Source organism: Cygnus olor, chromosome 1 (genome assembly GCF_009769625.2).
Source record: "Cygnus olor isolate bCygOlo1 chromosome 1, bCygOlo1.pri.v2, whole genome shotgun sequence".
In the NCBI taxonomy this organism is placed as follows: domain Eukaryota; kingdom Metazoa; phylum Chordata; class Aves; order Anseriformes; family Anatidae; genus Cygnus; species Cygnus olor.
This window is the reverse complement of record NC_049169.1, coordinates 128,560,025-128,577,818: the sequence shown is the minus strand read 5'-3', so window position 1 is coordinate 128,577,818 and position 17,794 is coordinate 128,560,025.

Genomic DNA, 17,794 nt, shown 5'->3' with positions numbered 1-17,794 from the left:
ACTGAACAGAGGGAGTCACACCAATTTCATTCCCACCAGACATTTAAATCCTTCTGATTACAGTGTTTGAATGTGCATAATTGCTATGCTGACTTCCTCTATGAGCACAGGACCAGATTCTCAGCAGAACACAGCTGTTGGCACTATACGGAGGATGTTAAGGTGGGTCTAAAGATCATTTCCAAAGAAAAGCAAAGGCACATGACTAAAGATAAAAATACAGTTCTTTGTTTTTAGAGTTTGCTTTCCATTGCACTGAATTTGATTATTTACAAGATAGATAAAATGCATATATCAGGAAAACAATATTTCTGTGCTTTCAGAATAACAGTTATTATAAGATCTGTCTCCCCAGATATCAGAGAAGGCTTGGCTTTCTACCAAGATGAAAATAAAAAGCTAATGTCAATGTTTCTAATGTTCATGTTTCTAAATTATGAGCTGTAGGAAACCTTGACAACTCCTTATAAAGTAGTCTTTTGATTAATTATGTGCCAGTCTTGTCAGTCAGTCTAAGCTACAGTGCTAATGTTCATCTTCTCCCTGTGTGCTGCAGTGATTATGAGCTGGACACTCCACAGAGCACAGCATCACCTCTAACTCACTTTCGGGATGGACTCTATGTCAGCTTCAAGGATACCATGTGAATCCATTAGACTCTTCTTACAGAAAGATACAGGGAGTCAGATATTGTCTCGAATTGAATATTGCCTTCAGCACCTTCCAAAGGGAAGAAACATGAGCCTCTCAAATCCTTAAATGAAGCCTTCTCCTAGATGAGTCTATATGGCCCTTGTCTACCAATAGTTGCTCTCATATTTTGTCTCGCAGTGTTTGAAGTGCAGAGACACAGCATTCCACATCTGCAGATCAGTTGGCATTTAGCTCCCTCAGATCCCTTTACTTCCCAAAGTTCTCCCTGCAGGGTCCTGTCAGGACACTTTTCCACAAAATGTAAAAGGCTGAAGGGAAAGCTAGTCAGGGTGGTGTGGATTTAGGTTAAAAAGAAAAGGTTCACAGAATCACAGAATCTCAGACTCACAGCGTGGCTGAGGCTGGCAGGGACATCTGGGCTCACCTGCTCCAAGCCCTGCCCAAGCAGGGACACCCAGAGCAGGCTGCCCAGGGCCAGGCCCAGGAGGCTTTTGGAGATCTCCAAGGAGGAGACCCCACAGCCCCTCTGGGCAGCCTGTGCCAGGGCTCCTCACCCGCACAGCACAGAAGTGCTGCCTGGTGCTCAGAGGGAGCCTCCTGGGCTCCAGTTTGTGCCCAGTGCCTCTTGTCCTGACACTCGCACCTAACCACGGAGACAGAGGAGGTATATGCTCAACTCTGTCAGAGCTCTGAAAACTCACAGTCCAAGTTACCTTCTAGTAACTTGTTTGTATGAAAAGAAAACAGTAAATACCAGTCACACAGAGATTTTAAGGGCACTTTTCAATGGGGATATGCTTGCATTTAAGATTTATAATACCCTGCATAAAAACATGACTTACTGCTTATGCCATGGAAATTTCAGTTCCCATCATAATCCAATTTTCAAACCTTGTTAAGGGATGCTTTATTATACTCCTTCAAGTGGACCACAACGCTTGGAATTCCCATTATATTAATTAAGCCACACTTTGAAGGTACACTTCTAACACACTTTGTGAGAGCCCAAGACGAGAAATAAATTTAATTATGACACCTGCTCTGGTACTACCTTCCAAAATGCCAAGCCTTTCAGGGTGACTCATCACTCAAGTGCCATGAGCGAAACATTGTAATATATTCCACATCTGTCCTTCATGTCTTTCCAGAATATTTATTGAATCTCTCTAAGCACAATTTCTGTTAATATTTCTATTTTATTTTAGAACTTCCAAATGGTTTGGATTTTTCAGCAATCGTGCGAACGTCTGCATTGCTTGAAATGTTAGTTTAGTGTTATAGATATAAAAAAATAATAATCTGTGCTTTAATAGTGAATTATTATTATCAGCAGGATATGAGGATATTATCCAGTATAATATTTAGGAAACTAGCATATAAGAAATAGCAGCAAACAGAATCCTCATATAACTGTGAGAGAAATATTTGGGGTATTTATTGCTTGTTATCATGGTTATTTGCCGTAGAGGTATCTCTGAAGGTGCTGGAAAGAAGTGAGAGAAAAATCTATTCTGCTATGGTTTTGTCTGCCAACTCCTGCTGTCATTCAAAGTGACCCACAGCAGATGGAAGAGTAGGCTCACTTCCCACTATTGTGATTTGCTGCCAAGCCAGAAACATATATTACTTCTGTCCCCCTAGTGGATGTTTGTATTTGTGGAATCAGAGGACTTTTCAAATGGTCAAAGATGGTGAGCGAGGCAGAGCTTAATTCTTTTATCTGTGTCAGATGAATGAGAACAGACACGGTAAAAAGCTCTCTTGGGCTCTCAACCTGGGAGGTGCAATTTCTTTTTCCCAAAAGCTAGAAAGAAGAATAAAAACATTTTTTTTTAACTTTGCTTTTTATATTTTAGACAGCATCCCTTTGGACAGTTTATGAATCATTTGGTATTACCTCTCTGTCTTGGAAATGTTTCCCAGCAAAAAACCAGCCAGCTGGCAATGTGTGACCCCAGTTTCTGTAGCTGTGCACACCCCACTCATGCCCTTCTCCAGCCCTCCCTCAGGTCAGCCGTACTCATGGCCCTCTTCAAAGGGAATAGGTTGTGACAACTGGATCCAAAGGCTTTTAGAATAGAACAGAATAGTTCAGTTGTAAGGGACCACCAAAGACCATCAAGTCAAACTGCCTGAGCACTTCAGGGCTGACCAGAAGTGCACTGACGGGCACGGGGCAGCACCCACCTCCCCAGGAAGCCTGTTGCGGTGTGTGATCACCCTCACGGCAAAGAAACGTTTCCTGATGCCCAGCCTGAACTCCCCGGCGCAGCTCTGTGCCGTGCCCGTGCCCTGCCATCGGGTCCCAGGAGCGGAGGCCGGCGCCTCCCCCTGCGCTTCCCCTCCTCAGGAGGCTGCGGAGAGCAGCGAGGTCGCCTCTGGGCCTCCTCTCCTCCAGGCTGGGCAGCCCAAGTGTCCTCAGCCTCCCCTCACAACACATGCCTTCCAGCCATGCTGCCAGCTGTGCTGGCCTCCTCTAGACGCTTTCAGGGACCTCAGCAGCCTTTCTGTGCTGTAGAGCCCAGAACTGCACACAGTACTCAGGGTGAGGCCTCACCAACACTGAATACAGCAGGAGAATTGCCTCTTTTGACCGGCTGGCTGTGCTATGTGCAATGCACCCCAAAACGTGGTTTGCCCTCTGTCTGCCAGGGCACACTGCTGGCTGGTGCTGAGCCTGCTGCCGACCAGCACCCCCAGGGCCCTTTTTGCCGAGCTGCTCCCCAGCCACCCAGCTCCCAGCCTGTGCCTGTGTCCAGCATTGCTCTGTCCCAGGGCAGAACGTGGCATTTCCCTCTGTTAAACTTCATGCCTTTGCTGATTGACCAATTTACCAATGTATACAAATCCCTCAGCAAAGAGAGATTTTGCAGCTAATGAAAAAAAAAAGGGGGGGGGGGGGGGGGGGGAAGGGGGGAGGACGGATATTGGTGACCCATAGTTATAGTTCATGCTCCGATTCCTTGCAAGGTCTAGTAATAGGTTTTGTAACCTCACACAGTGATGTGCAGTGAGTAGTGTTCTCAGAGCTAAGTCAGACTTTCATTAAAATTTCATTATTCTGGTTCACCAGGTCAAAAGACTCAGGAAAAGAGATGTTTATGGAGCAGTGACAGAAAGCAGTGAATGGGCAGGAAATGAAAAGGGCTTCTTCCCTGCAGCAGTTCCCACAGCACTGACTCACGAGGACACAGCTGAGAAGGGACTGAAATTGTTCTGATGTCTCGATTACCAGGGAGAGGTATGGCTTCTCCACTGCAGCACCTCATCTAGGAAACACAGCCAGAGCCCTCAGGACTGTGTGGTCAAAGGGAACAAAGTATGACAAGAAGTCTAACACACGGTCATGACCACTCGTAGACATGATCAACATGTGCCTGCTGCTCCTCCTTCCTGCCTTGGGTATTTTTCTGCTTCTTTCTCCTTCTACAGTCCTGGTTACAAGAAAATGCTGCCATCTGAATGTATTATGCTTTTGGTGATATTTATGCAAGCTGTACTGGTGTTGTACATACTTTATAGTATGTAGCTGGTGTTACTTCATTTGTGTACATTTTAAAGGTATATAAAGCTTCTATGCTACATTTTGGTTGCCTGATTATTCCAGCAGTTTATAGATGTTCTCTTACCCAAATATATCAGAGATGGACAAAGATGGTGAGGCAGAGCTTAATTCATTTCCAATATCTGTGTCAGATGAACAAAAATGGACCCTGTAAAAAGCTCTCTAGTGCTCTCTTGACCTGGAAGATGCAATTTCTTTCCCCCAAAAGTTAGAACAAAGGATAAAAAACGGTCTTTTTTTTTTTTTTTTAACTTTGCTTTTTATATTTTTGGCATCCCTTTGGACAGTTTATGAATCATGCGATATTACCTCTCTGCCTTGGAAAAGTTTCCCAGCTAAAAACCAGCCAGCTGGCAATGCGTGACACCAGTTTCTGTAGCTGTGCACACCCCATTCATAAAAGTGCATGGAGACTGGAGGCAGTGCTTTGCGTGCTGTTCACTGCAGGTGAGAGGAGGGAAGACAGCAAACCTGCCTACACTGGGCACAGGACCTCATAGTTTTAAATAAGCTGCAAACTGTGAAGAAGCAGAGGTGAGCAGGGGAGACTGAGCATGGGGATGTTTCAAGGGGTAAAGTCCTACGTGAGGAGTTTGCTGGCTGCAGGTAACGGTTTGGCTCAGTGACAGTGTTTAGGAGTAGTAAATGAAGCTTCCTCGCTTTCATTTTGCCTATGTAACATTTACTTCCTTCTCTCAAAGTAGGCAAAAAAACCAAATAGATTACTTTAGCTACTTTTTAATTTCCTTATTACACAATAGGACCCATGGGGCAGTCCCACACATCTGGGACAAACATGCAGTAGATTTTGTTTGTTCATGCAGTAATCATGTTAAGTGTCACATTAACTATTATTAAAGATTTTCAGCTGCTGTCACAGTCACTGGCTCAACTAAGTATAGAAAGCAGGATAAACTTCAGAGAGATGTGTTAAAGGGTTTAAGTAGCTTCTCCTCTATCACAGGCATGAATCAGTGCAATGCTTCCAGGCATGGCTAAATAGAGATTTTGCCAGACCCTTTCCTGAAATGCTCTTTTGTTTCTAGCAGTAAATATCACCTTGTGATTTACTTCTTGGATAGCTTCACTCAGTGAAAGGTTTCTGTTCAATCCACACTTCAACACATTCTACTTTACAACACCGTCCTACTCCTCTCCTGGAAGAGAGAGAGAGAGACGGCTGTTTGTTGAGAAATACAGCCTGTCTCACAGCTCCAAACACAATGAATACTAGTCCCCTTCTCTGAATCCCTTTGGGACCCTCACATCAGCTTTGGTTTGTCAGGGAAGAAGGCTCCATCCCATATGAGTGCCTTCAGCAGATTTCTTATCGCAAGAACACACCACTAATTAGCTCAGTTGCCTTCCTCCTTTTCCCCTCCAAGCTTAATACCTTCAGTTTAATACCTTCCTTCTTGACCTGAGCCCAAGTATATCTCCTCTGTGGTAAGCACATGGAGTATACTCCATCTTCTGAGTGATGCAAGTGCTGAATATGAAGAGTTTGGTGGGTAATTAATGATGATAAATAATACAAATTCCCAAAGTTTCACAGAGGGAATTAAAAGAAGCATGGGATTGACACAGTGCGGTGCTGATGACAGGTCTCAGTCAGTAGTGTGCAGACTCTGGAGGCCACGTAATGATCCTCATTTTCTCCAGTGCCCTCTGTTCTCATTGTGTCCCCAGGAGGCACCAGCATCCTGCTATGTTGGGTCCTGGCTGTCCTGATGTGTGCCCAGGCACCATGCTAGCTGGAGAGCAGTGATGAGGACAGGGTACAGACCATGCTGCATCCTATAGCCAGATTCCTGGCTCTAATGAAGCTTTTTTCCCGCATCATCTAATGCGGTGGGGAGAATCCTGTAGGCAAGGATCTTTATAAGAATACAGTTATTCCTAATCTGTAAATACCGCAAAGATGGTAACAGAGAAGAAATGGAACCATGTATATCCTCCTCCTCCAGACCCTCCAAGGAGAATGAAAAACGAGTGCTCTTGTGGCTAGGAGCTCCCACTGAGTGCATCCTCTTCTCTGTGTTGTGAGGGTCTTAGAAGCCTAATGGAGCATGTCACTTCTTGACAATGCAGCTGGGGCCATATACTGCTATGGCATCATGTCTGGGAAAAAATGTAATTGCTGAGCTCTGGACCCAAATGTTGGTGAAAAGAAAGGAACAGCATATGTGTAAGTCTCAAAGCAGATATTGTAACTGAGATATGGTTGATAGCACACCAGATCCCTTGATTAAACATAGAGTTACTGTGCACAATGTAAGAAGCTTGGGAAAGGGAAAAAACTTCTGACTACTAATTAGCTGTAAAAAAAAGGCTATCAACAGGTTCTTTCTGAAAAGTTGTTTATTAGGCAGCCCTTTTCTGTATTTGGAAGAAAGGGCTGACTTGCATCCTGGGCAGTGGTGGGGATGGAGAAATTCTCATCTGTGCTATAGCTGAGCTAATGGAGCAAACAAAAGACACGATGTGAAAGCACAACTGATTTTGCAATGCTCTTTTGAAACACACTATGGGAAGGCATGACTTAGAGACTTCTCATTCTGTGATAATTACAAGTGGAGAGTATAGGATGAATAGGAAAAAAATTGTCTAAGGATCAGCTGATGAGAAAGCCTAAGGATGATATGGCATGAAAGACCAGAAGTTTCCCATTGAGTGGTAAACAAGATCTTGCTTTGATACATAGCAGGGCAGATTATTATGCAAAAATAGCAGCTATGCAGTAGTCATTAAAGTAAAAGGCATTTAGAACATTAGAAACATTCAGTGTTTCTCTGCAGATATTCTTCCATCTGAGTCTGCTGAGGACAAGTAAAAACTAAAAAAAATAAAATAAATTATAATCACAGGGAAAAGGAGAGACCATCTACTGCTTGCTTATTAGGAATTTTCTTTTCCTCATTGCATATTTTAAATCATTAAGTTAATAGATAGCCTTTGCACTTTGTAGCTCTTTGAAAGTATCCATGCTAGAAGTCGTGTTATCCCACATGTTCATAAGTCTTATGGAAAAATGAGGTAATGAAATTTGTTGATGACGCTCTATTATTTCAGGCAATAAAATAGAATTCAACTGTGAAGAGTTGCAGATGGCTCACAATACTGAGTGACTGGGCAAAAAATAGCAGATGAGATGCTGATAAATATTGCACATGGGTAAAACCGTTCTTAACCATGTATAACAGTGATGGGCTCTAAATGAGCTATCAGCATGCAGAAAAAGCAATGTTTGAGTTACTGTTGACAGTTCCATTAAAATCTCAATGCCATATTCAGGGTCCATCAAAAAGGTAAATAAAACATTAGGAATTCTGAAGAAAGGAACAGAGAACAAGCAGAATAATAATCCTCTGCCAATCCTTTTACCAGCTCATAAAGTATGTTTGTGTTGTGAAAATTATGTGCTGTCCTGACTTTTTCATCCTCCAAGCAGATAGAAGTAGAAAATATACAAAGAAAGGCAAGAGCAATTGAAGGTATGGAATTACTTTTATATAAGGAAAGGTTAAAGAGCCCAAAATGTTTTCATTGCTGAGAAAGGGCTAAGAGAAGTTATGGTGTGTACAGTTGTGAATGATGTGTAGAAATGAACAGGAACTCACATTCACTATTTCTTGCAACAAAATATTTGAAGGTCCACTGATGAAATTCTCAGGTAGTATGATTAAAACTTTAAAGATGGGGGTGGGGGTACGAGATGTAAAATGAATAATTAAACATGGATTAATCACCACAGGATCTCATGGCTGCCTGAAGTTTAGATTGATTCAGAAATTGATTAGATGATTTTGTGAGGAGAAGGCCCATGCAAGACTACTAAGCAGGCTTTATTTTCTCTCTGGCTCAGGAAATATATCTTCATATGTTCACTATTTTTATAACATTTCCCTCAACCTCCTTTACCAGACCCAGTCAAGGACAGGATACAGAATTAGATGGGACTTTGTTAGACTGAATGTGGACTCTATGGTGTTGACTTTTAAGAAGCGTGTTTAAAAATATATATTAAAAAAAATAAATAAATGAGCAGACAGGGTTTCCTTCTCTTTTTGAAGGCACTGTGGTCAAATCCTCCCAGCATGTCCTGTTGTTTTTCTCCAGCGAGCTCCCAGGATGACGGTCTCTTGTGGGACACTGGACTAGCTTCTCTAAGGCATCCAAAGGAACAGAGATGAAAAGCTGAGGCTATCCTGAGGAATTCATGAGCTGGCTACCTCTCAGGGACTGTATGTCTCTCTGTGGAACAAGATCAAATCTAGACCCAAGTACCTTTCCTGAGCAACACAAGAAGAAAAGATCCGAGTACTACACAAGGTATCCTTAGGGAGCCAACAGAATGATTGCATCATTCAGATTAAAAACATTCTCACTCACAAGAGTGGTGGACAAGAAGCAGACCAATACATGTGCACCTCAAAAAACAGCATCTCCATGTCACATAATTATTTGAAAGCTACTTAGGACATTTGATGGGGTAGATTCCTCATCTCTCACAGGTTACCCTTGCTGAGCTTTCTGACAGAAAAAAAAAAAAAAAAAAAAAAAACATCAAGGGAAGCTTTACAAAAAGCCAGGGGATCTGGGGATCTCTCTTCTCTCATGTTAGACTCCAAATGAATTTGAAGAGCTGTCTTTTGAATTACTGACTCAATTTGACCAGTGAGCACAGACAGAAGTTCTCTTTCATAAGGGGATGCCACGCATTTTGGACCGGGATGAAGGTCATAAAATCATAGGCCTTGTCTATTTTTATAAGTCAAACACTACAGAATATTTCTGTGTAGTACTTGTTAGACCAGTCCTTGGTTCAACTTAACTTGGGCTAGTTACTACTCTCCTGGAGAACTGTAGGGCATACCCGATGAGTCAGCGCAGGCCAACGAACTGTCTGCCAACAGCCAGTTTTACAGGGTAAAGGAGTTCAACAGTATGGACACACTCTCATTCTTCTTTGGACACTCTTCAGTTGGCCTCCATTTTCCTTGACCCACTGTGCCCAAAGCTGGACAAGATATTCTTTCTGAGGACTTACTGATACATTAGGTGTTTTGCCAACTCCAACAGTACATGTTATGTTTTGCTGGCAATACACTGCAATCCCACAGATCCTTTTCTGAAGAGCAACCCAACTAGCTAGTACCTATGCAACTGAATAATCTTTTCTTCAGGCATTCTCTTGCAGTTGTCCTCGCTGATTTTTTTTCATGACTTTTCTTTAATTTGTCAAGACAACTTTGAAACCTAAACCTGTTTCTCAACCCTGCCTTGGGTCATCTCTAAATCATAAAATCACAGAATGGTTTGGGTTGGAAGGGACCATAAAGATCACCAAGTTCCAACCCCCTGCCATGGGCAGGGACACCTCCCACTCCAACCTGGCCTTGAACACTTCCAGGGATGGGGCATCCACAGCTTCTCTGGGTAACCTGTTCCAGTGCCTCACCACCTTCTTAGTAAAGAATTTCTTCTGAATATCTAATCTAAATCTCCCCTTTTTAGTTTAAAGCCATTACTCCTTTTCCTATCCCTACACTCCCAGACAAAGTGTCCCTCTCCAGCTTTCTTGTAGGCCCCCTTTAGGTACTGGAAGACTGCTATAAGGTTTCCCTGGAGCCTTCTCTTCTCCAAGCTGAAAAAAACAACTCCCTCATTCTGTCTTCGTAGGAAAGGTGTTCCAGTCCTTCAGTCATCCTCATGGCCCTACTCTGGACTTGCTGTAATAGGTCCATGTCCTTCATATATTGGGAGCCCCAGAGTTGAATGCAGTACTCCAGTTGGGGCCTCATAAGAGTAGAGAGGGGGAGAATCACCTCCCTTGACTTGTTGGTCATGCTTCTTTTGATGCACATTGCAAGCACACATTGCCAGTTCACGCTGAGTTTCTCATCAACCAACACTCCCAAGTCCTTCTCCTTAGATCTGCTCTCAATCTGTTTTCCACTGAGCCTGTATTTGTGCTTGGGATTGCCCTGACTCAGGTGCAGAACCTTGCACTTGGTCTTGTTGCACTTCATGAGGTTCTCACAGGCCCACTGCTCAAGCCTGTCCAGGTCCCTCTGGATGGCATTCCTTCCCTTCAGCATATCAGCCTCACCACACAGCTTCACATTGTCTGCAAACTTGCTGAGGGTGCACTCACTCCCACTGTCCATATCACCAACAAAGATGTTAAACAGCACCAGTTGCAATCCCAGCTCCTGAGAAACATAACTCATCACTGACCTCCACTTGGACATTGAGCAATTCTTTGAGTGCAATCATCCAAACAATAAATTATGAGCAGCTTCACTGATGCAAATACGGAGCCGAATCAGAGCAGAAGGAACTCTGTAAGATCCCTTACTACCTTTTTATATTTTGACAATGAGCTAATTCTTAATACAGATACAGACCTTGTTTTGTATACAATGTCCAGTAATTTCATCCAGATTGTATTTCTTTTGCTGGTTTATAAGAATATCATGTAAGATCAAATCAAAAGAGTTCCTAATGTGAAGTTCTATGGATTAGTTCCACATCTCCTTTTTTACCACAGAGGAAAATTAGATTATTTTTATACAATTTGTTCTTTATGAAATCCTACAGTCTGCTTCTCAACTATTTCTTTATCTCACAGGTACATTCTAAATACTTCATTATTTGATCTGAATTATTTCTCAGAGCTCAGGTTAAGCTCACTGATGTATAGTTCTCCATATCCTCTTCTTTTCACAGGGAGAGACACTACCAGTGACCTACAAAAATGAGAAGGCTCTTTCTTTAAGAAGTAGAGGGAAGGAAAATGCTTGTTATGGAGAGCATATGCTAGGCCAATTGACCAGGTCTAGTGTTAGTGATGAGAACACCCACTGTTCATGGTGGACTGAAGAGATGCCTCATGGTGGCCTGCAGCTTCCTCACGAGGAGAGTGGAGGGGCAGGCGCTGAGCTCTGCTCTCTGGGGACAGCGACAGGACCCAAGGGAATGGCATGGAGCTGGGACAGGGGAGGGTCAGGCTGGGTGTTAGGGAAAGGTTCTGCACACAGAGGGTGGTCGGGCACTGGGACAGGCTCCCCCAGGCAGTGGTCACAGCATCTAGCCTGCCAGAGTTCAAGGAGTGTTTGGGTAATGCTCTCACACACATGGTCTGATTTTTGGGTGGTGCTGTGTCGAGCCAGGAGTTGGAGTCAATGATCCTTTCCAACTAGAGATATTCTTTGATTGTATAGATGTCTTATCAAAAGAAATTTTACTCAAAGGTGGAAGAGCCAAGAGGTCCAGGAATGCCCAGAGCCCTCGCTTTGAAATAAAGCAGACCGACAGAGTTCTTGAATGGGTGTGAACTGTGTAACATATATATTTGACTGAAAGTAGGGTCTCTTCCCATAAATTCTGCTGTAATAGTACTTCTAAATTAAAGAGTCAAAATAAATATATAGAAATAAATATTATTCATTAATTATTCTATTATGGAATTTTCTTTGCAATTTTCTAATAGAATCAATCCAGAATTTTATCAATTCCATTGCCTGTACTTCATCTGAAGAAAAAAAAAAAAAAGAAGAATAAGATAAATTTATTCTTCCACCTATCTTGCCTACTTTCGGTGAAGTATTTTTTACATTATTGCTAAGCAATTTTTCAAAATTCCTAAGTTCTTATCAATGGGAGTGGGATCATGAAGGACAGCATTTGTGCAGAACAAACTGCCTAATGATGGATGGGACCATCCATGGAGCATTTTTGCATGGCCCAGACTGACATAAATTGCAGGTAAAATACCATAAAAGCTAATGTAAGGATTGATTTAAAAATAATAATAATAATAATAAAATTATAAAAATATAGTTAGTGTTGCTCAGCACAATTTTCTGGATAACAAAAATCTTGTCAAGCAAATATGATTTCATTCTTCAATAAGATGACATTTAATGATTAAATGTAAGTGCACTGACATAACAGACTTACAGTGTGTAAAGGCGTTTGATTTAGTAACTCATGACACTCTGATTAACAACATAGAATTATAGGAGAGAAAAAAACAGAGGCTGAAGAGAAAAATCATTATCTCATCGACAGATTTCAAGTTTCTTCCAACAGGGAAATCACTGAAGAAGGATTTATCTTCCTTGTAAATCTTCCCCATTACTCAGTAATCTCATCAGTGATCTGCAAGTAGATATACAGTCACTTCTGGTAGATCACAGACAGAAGTTAGTGAGGTGGTCAACAAACACTAAAGACTAGGGAAACATAACATGTTGGGTTATTCAGTAAATTCCCACATTGAGGAAAGTCCATTGGGTTGTAAGAAAGATGGGCATTCCTCTCAAAGAGAGGCTTGCACATGGAAAACCAGGGTGTCTGATAGATGTGTTGATCTTTTAGAAAAGAATCAAACCAATACAATCTTTATGGAAAATACCTTGGCAAAAAGGGTGAATAAAATTGGTCATCCTGCATAACGAACTGGGAAAGACCAACATTCAAGTGTTCCTTAGTACCATTAACTTGGTACTTACCAATTGGTAACAGAAATTAAAATGAGAACAGGGCTGGAAGGTGGCATTGAAAGCATGTTTTCAGATGCTCTGAAGCATCTGAAAAAAGTACATTTCAGCTTCAGGGCAATGCCAACACCAGGAGAGTGCACTTGGACTGCTGCTGATGCTGAGCCACCTAGGTACCAAACTACCTGTAAAGCACATATGTACTCTTTAAGGTGAAGCTCTTTTGTGAGTATGAGTGAACTTCATATGAAAGTGTTCTACCATGTCCACACGGAAAAAGGTGTGATGGCACAGCCTTCTGCTTGAAACAAAGAAAGACTAGATGTCCACACTTCATTTTTATATATTTTAACTAATCTAAGTTAGTCATGAAAAATAAGTCTAATGAAAAGGTATGATGCATTGCATGGACTGAATTCAGACAGTATCTTAAGTTTTCATGACATTTTTTCCTTGTAAATGCTTACAATCTGGCAAGTGTTAGGCTACGTGTCACTACTGTTTGTCTTCTGAATTTAAATGTGATTTGCTGAAGTGTTTTGTAAGGTTCAGGCATAATAAAGATCTATGAAATTTCATAGACCATGCTGAGACCTTCTCTTACACTGCGACTTCATTTTATTTATTAGTGCTACAGATGTAATGGGCTCCTGCTATAGAGAGGGAAAGAAAGGCTCTAAATAGGAGCAGTAAACATTTATGCAACAGCCAGAAAAATGTAACACTGATTTATTATTTTATTGTTGAAAATGTGATTGTGCTTTTTAAATCTGTGTCTGATTACTAATTCATTCAGTGCCCTTGTCTTCATAACAGTTATCATGAATGATTTGTGAAGGTGGATTGGATGACAGAGGAAGTGCTCTTGGCAGTGGTGACGATGTGAAGGCGCTTGTCATCCAGGCGTCATTAATGGCCTGACACTGCAAGTGGTGAGCAACTGCAATGCTTGCTGACTTCAGTGTAAGGCGTAAGCTTTCTGAAATTCAGGCTGTAAGTTACTGTGCAATGAACCGAACCTACCAAGACAAACAATTAAGTCCATGTGTCTGAATTAATTATAGGGGCACAGGGTATTGTTAGCTGTGATTGATATAACCTGGAATTGGTTGGAAATAAAGCTTTAACATTCTTTGTTAGTGGGAAATGTACACACAGTGCAGAAGGAAACAGACGCAGCGTTACCTCTTTCATCTAGGCAGCCAGAGCACCAGGAAGAGCAGTCTGTGTAGTTTCTTTGAAGTTAATGGCATTAATTATGCTGTCTGAAGATGCACTAATATGGAGGCATGTTTTGAAGGCAGAGACAGTGAGGTCCTGATCCTCACTGCATCCACTTGTGAACTCACATGAAGGCGGGATGTTTCTGAGTTGCACCCGCTCAGAGTGGCCTTCCTCCAGTTCCCAGGTATGAACATCTTCCCCCCAAGGTTGTTTCCACAACCTTGTTGTGGACAATATCTCTTGCAGGAGAGACAAGCAGGTTCTCTTTACTTACAAGTGACAGAATGTCCAAAATGGTTGTATTTATAGGTAGAAAGCGAGACCCAAATGAGGACATGACAGTAGTTGGGTCAGAGACAACAGGTGAGTGAAATCATTCGTTGACAGATATAGGAAGTTGAGATTCTTATGAAAAGCTCCCTTATATGCTTCGTTTGCCTTTCCTTCCACCACTTTTTTACCTGCAAATCACAGCAATGACTCCATGTCACATATAATACATGCTACAGATCTTCTACTTCTGGCCTAGGGGGTAATTTTCATGTCACCAAACAGGCTGTTCTTGTTGGCAAGTAACAAATGTGATAGACAAAGAAACATTTTCCCTTCATCTTTTAAATTCTACTTTTTTTTTTTTTCCCATGCCTTGCCTTGGTGTGTGTTCCTAACTCTCATTTTAAATTCTGTAACAGGCAACATCCTAAAATTGCTGATACCAAACTCCACAGCGCAATCTGACACATGACCACTGGGGAGTGGGGAGAAACAATTGGAGAGTTAATATATTTGAATTAATTGACCCAGCAGAAGCAGAGGGAAGAAGACGGTGGAGAAAAAGGCATGGGCTAGCTTTGTGTTTGGCACCGGTTTTCCGGTTTGTATTTGCTGATTGCACTGAAAATAAGCACCTGCTTCTAGTTGCCCAGAATTTTCCTTCACTGTGTTACCAGTTGTTACCAGAAGCTAAAAGAGACATCCTAATTTCTACTGTTCTAGAGCACTAACAAAAAGGGGGAAAGACTGGTGGGTTGGCTTGTTTTTGTTTTGTTTTGTTTTTTGTTTTACTGATGATGATTGTATAAAATAAATAAAAATAAAAGGGGGGTTTATTGAATGTGGGAATTTCAGCATGGAGTCTGCAAGAGTAAATGACAATATTTTGGATGAGGTTTGAAGCCTCAATGTTCACTAGACTTTTGAATGACATCTACTGTGTCATTTTAGACTTCCTCTTCATCAAAATGACCAAATGATGTGTTGCTTGGAGACATAGAAATGCAAATTATCCTTACTAGAAGTTACCAAATCTTCTTGACTTCTTTTTCAATTACTTCCAAAAATTAAGTTTTCAAATGTTGTTTAGCCCCATAAATAACTGCAACAAAATTTACAAATATGCATTTTGAGCCAAAATTTGCAAATTTACTCTTCAGTGCCTTAATGTCTCTAGAAGACTCATTTTAACTACCTGTATTTTTAAAAAAAATGTTATTCTTGAATAATAACATAATTTATGTTACCTTTAAGTCAGTCCAAATTCAGTTATTTTTACCATCTATCTTTAGTGTTTACTTACTGAAGCATGCTTAGTCTTCCTGTGTAAAATCGCTCAGTGAAGGTCAAATCTCTTTGCATGTAAATTTTCAAAATTTAAGAGGAGAGATGTATGGGTTAAGCAACTTCTTCTTTGGCAATCCCAACAGGCAAAACTCTAAGTTAGCATGTCTATTAATTTGCCTGAAAAGCATCAATAAATTAAGTTTTCTAAACACCCACTTCTGAAAAAAAAAATAAATATATATATATATATATATATTTTAATGGTATTTGGATAGCAAAAGATTCCTGGCCATATGAATACACCTTCAAATCTAAGCTGAGTGTTCTCATTCCTGATTTGAAAATTTTGCTTCTTCCTTTGCTAGCTATTAGAAGTAAAGGCATTCCATATTACAAAAGTAGGAATGTAGATCAGCCTTCTAAATTAAAGAACATAGTCAGAATATTGTGTGCACAGTAAAGAAGTGTGCACATTTGACTGTATGCAACTCAACATAATGGACATAGACATATTAATTTCCTGTGCAAAATGCTATGAAGTAACTGATGACACCTATAAGGTGGGGGGCAACCAACTCCAAAGTTACGGTGAAAATGCCAGATGAGCACCATAAACAATTTGCAGGAGAAAAAAAGCTTCTTTTGACAGTCACAGGCAGAAGGAAAGCAACTCACACAGCAGTTCTCCTGAGTTGCATTAGAAGTCAGACTGGGTTTCAACATTCCCTGGAAGCCCTTAACAGATCAACAAAGAAAGAGAAAGAAGGAGAGCACTGAAGGGCATACCTACAGCACCTGAGACTGTCTGAGAAAAAATGACAGACATATTTATGGCATGAGCTTCCTTCGAGTTTGTGTTCTGTAACAAGCAAAAGAGCAGCATTGACTCCAAATGCACTGAGTCCCTAAGAAGCTACTCATCCACTTTTAGGTACAAAGTGTCTTAGAAATGCATGTGCAGACCATTAAGAACAATAATGATACAGACAGGCAGAGTACAAGACTATTATTCCTCTCCACTGGCCCTGCAAATTTGCTCTGTGTATTTTTTGTTGAATAAATTCCCTCAAAATCCCATTGAAGCCCTCAAGACAGAATAATTGTAATCTATCTTTTTCCCCTGTGTAATCCTCATACAGTCATTTAACAACTTTGAGGGGAAAAAAAAGAGCTTGAAAATAGCAATGACAGCTTAGAAGTGGTTAGAGTTAAGTGGTATAAAATTTCACAACAACCTGTTAGATTTTCAATATAAAATGTTTACCTTTCCCTTCCTTTCCAAGGACAGTAAAAGCAGAGGGGTAGATCTTGCAGAATACTACGTTTAGCTTAATTCTTTACCAGCAATCCAAGCTTCCTCCAGGGGAGGTTAAATGGACCAAACTGGAAAGCAACTTTTGTATTTGCTATTGACTGATTCACTCCAAATCTTACTGTCCACCAATATCATATGGAGCACATTGCAGCTAGAGTTCCTGAGTGATAATTTCTTGATAAATATTTGGTGGTTTTCAGCCCAAGACTGCAGTCTTGCAAGAATACATCACTAAGAACAGGACTACAGAAACATAGTTCAACCTCAATAATAAATTCTGATCTAACAAAATGCTCTAGTTAATGAGATATACTGGTAAGATTTAATCAATTTCAGTACATGCCTCTACTCCCCATTTCCAAAGCACATGCTAGTGGTCTAAATATTTGAGTTTCTGTTTTTCAACCTTCCCAAAAAGACTCATGGAAAACAAGACTGACATGTCGAAGGATTGTGAAAATTGCACCCTTTCTCCCCTGAACACCTCCAGGATACTGAGTGTTCACCTATTCCCAGTGCTTACACACCCTCCAAGACGCATCAGACATGAATGTGGAAAGTATTAAGCTTTTCTGAAGTCCTGAATCTTGGTTAGTTTGACTCATTATGGAGTCTGTTAGTCTTCAGCTGTGCCTGGCAAATATAACCTCTGCCAGTTTCTGAGGAAAGGACGCCCCTTCTCCCTCTTTCACATTTGTCAGAACTCCTGGCCAGCTCTTGCACTTTGGCTAGTCTTGAACTTTGAGATGGTGAGCCAACGTAAAATGTCATACATGCCATATGTTATCTATAGTCCTTTAAACAATTCTGGGAACACTGGCCTGCCCTCCTTACAAGCTGTCTGTGGGCTTTGTTGCACCAGTAATTTCTTACATCCAGTGGGCTTCTGGGCAGGTTCTCTGTGCTGGCAGCCCCCTGGAATGAATGAGTTACCAAACAGTAGATTTCTTGTACTGAAAGAGTCACCAC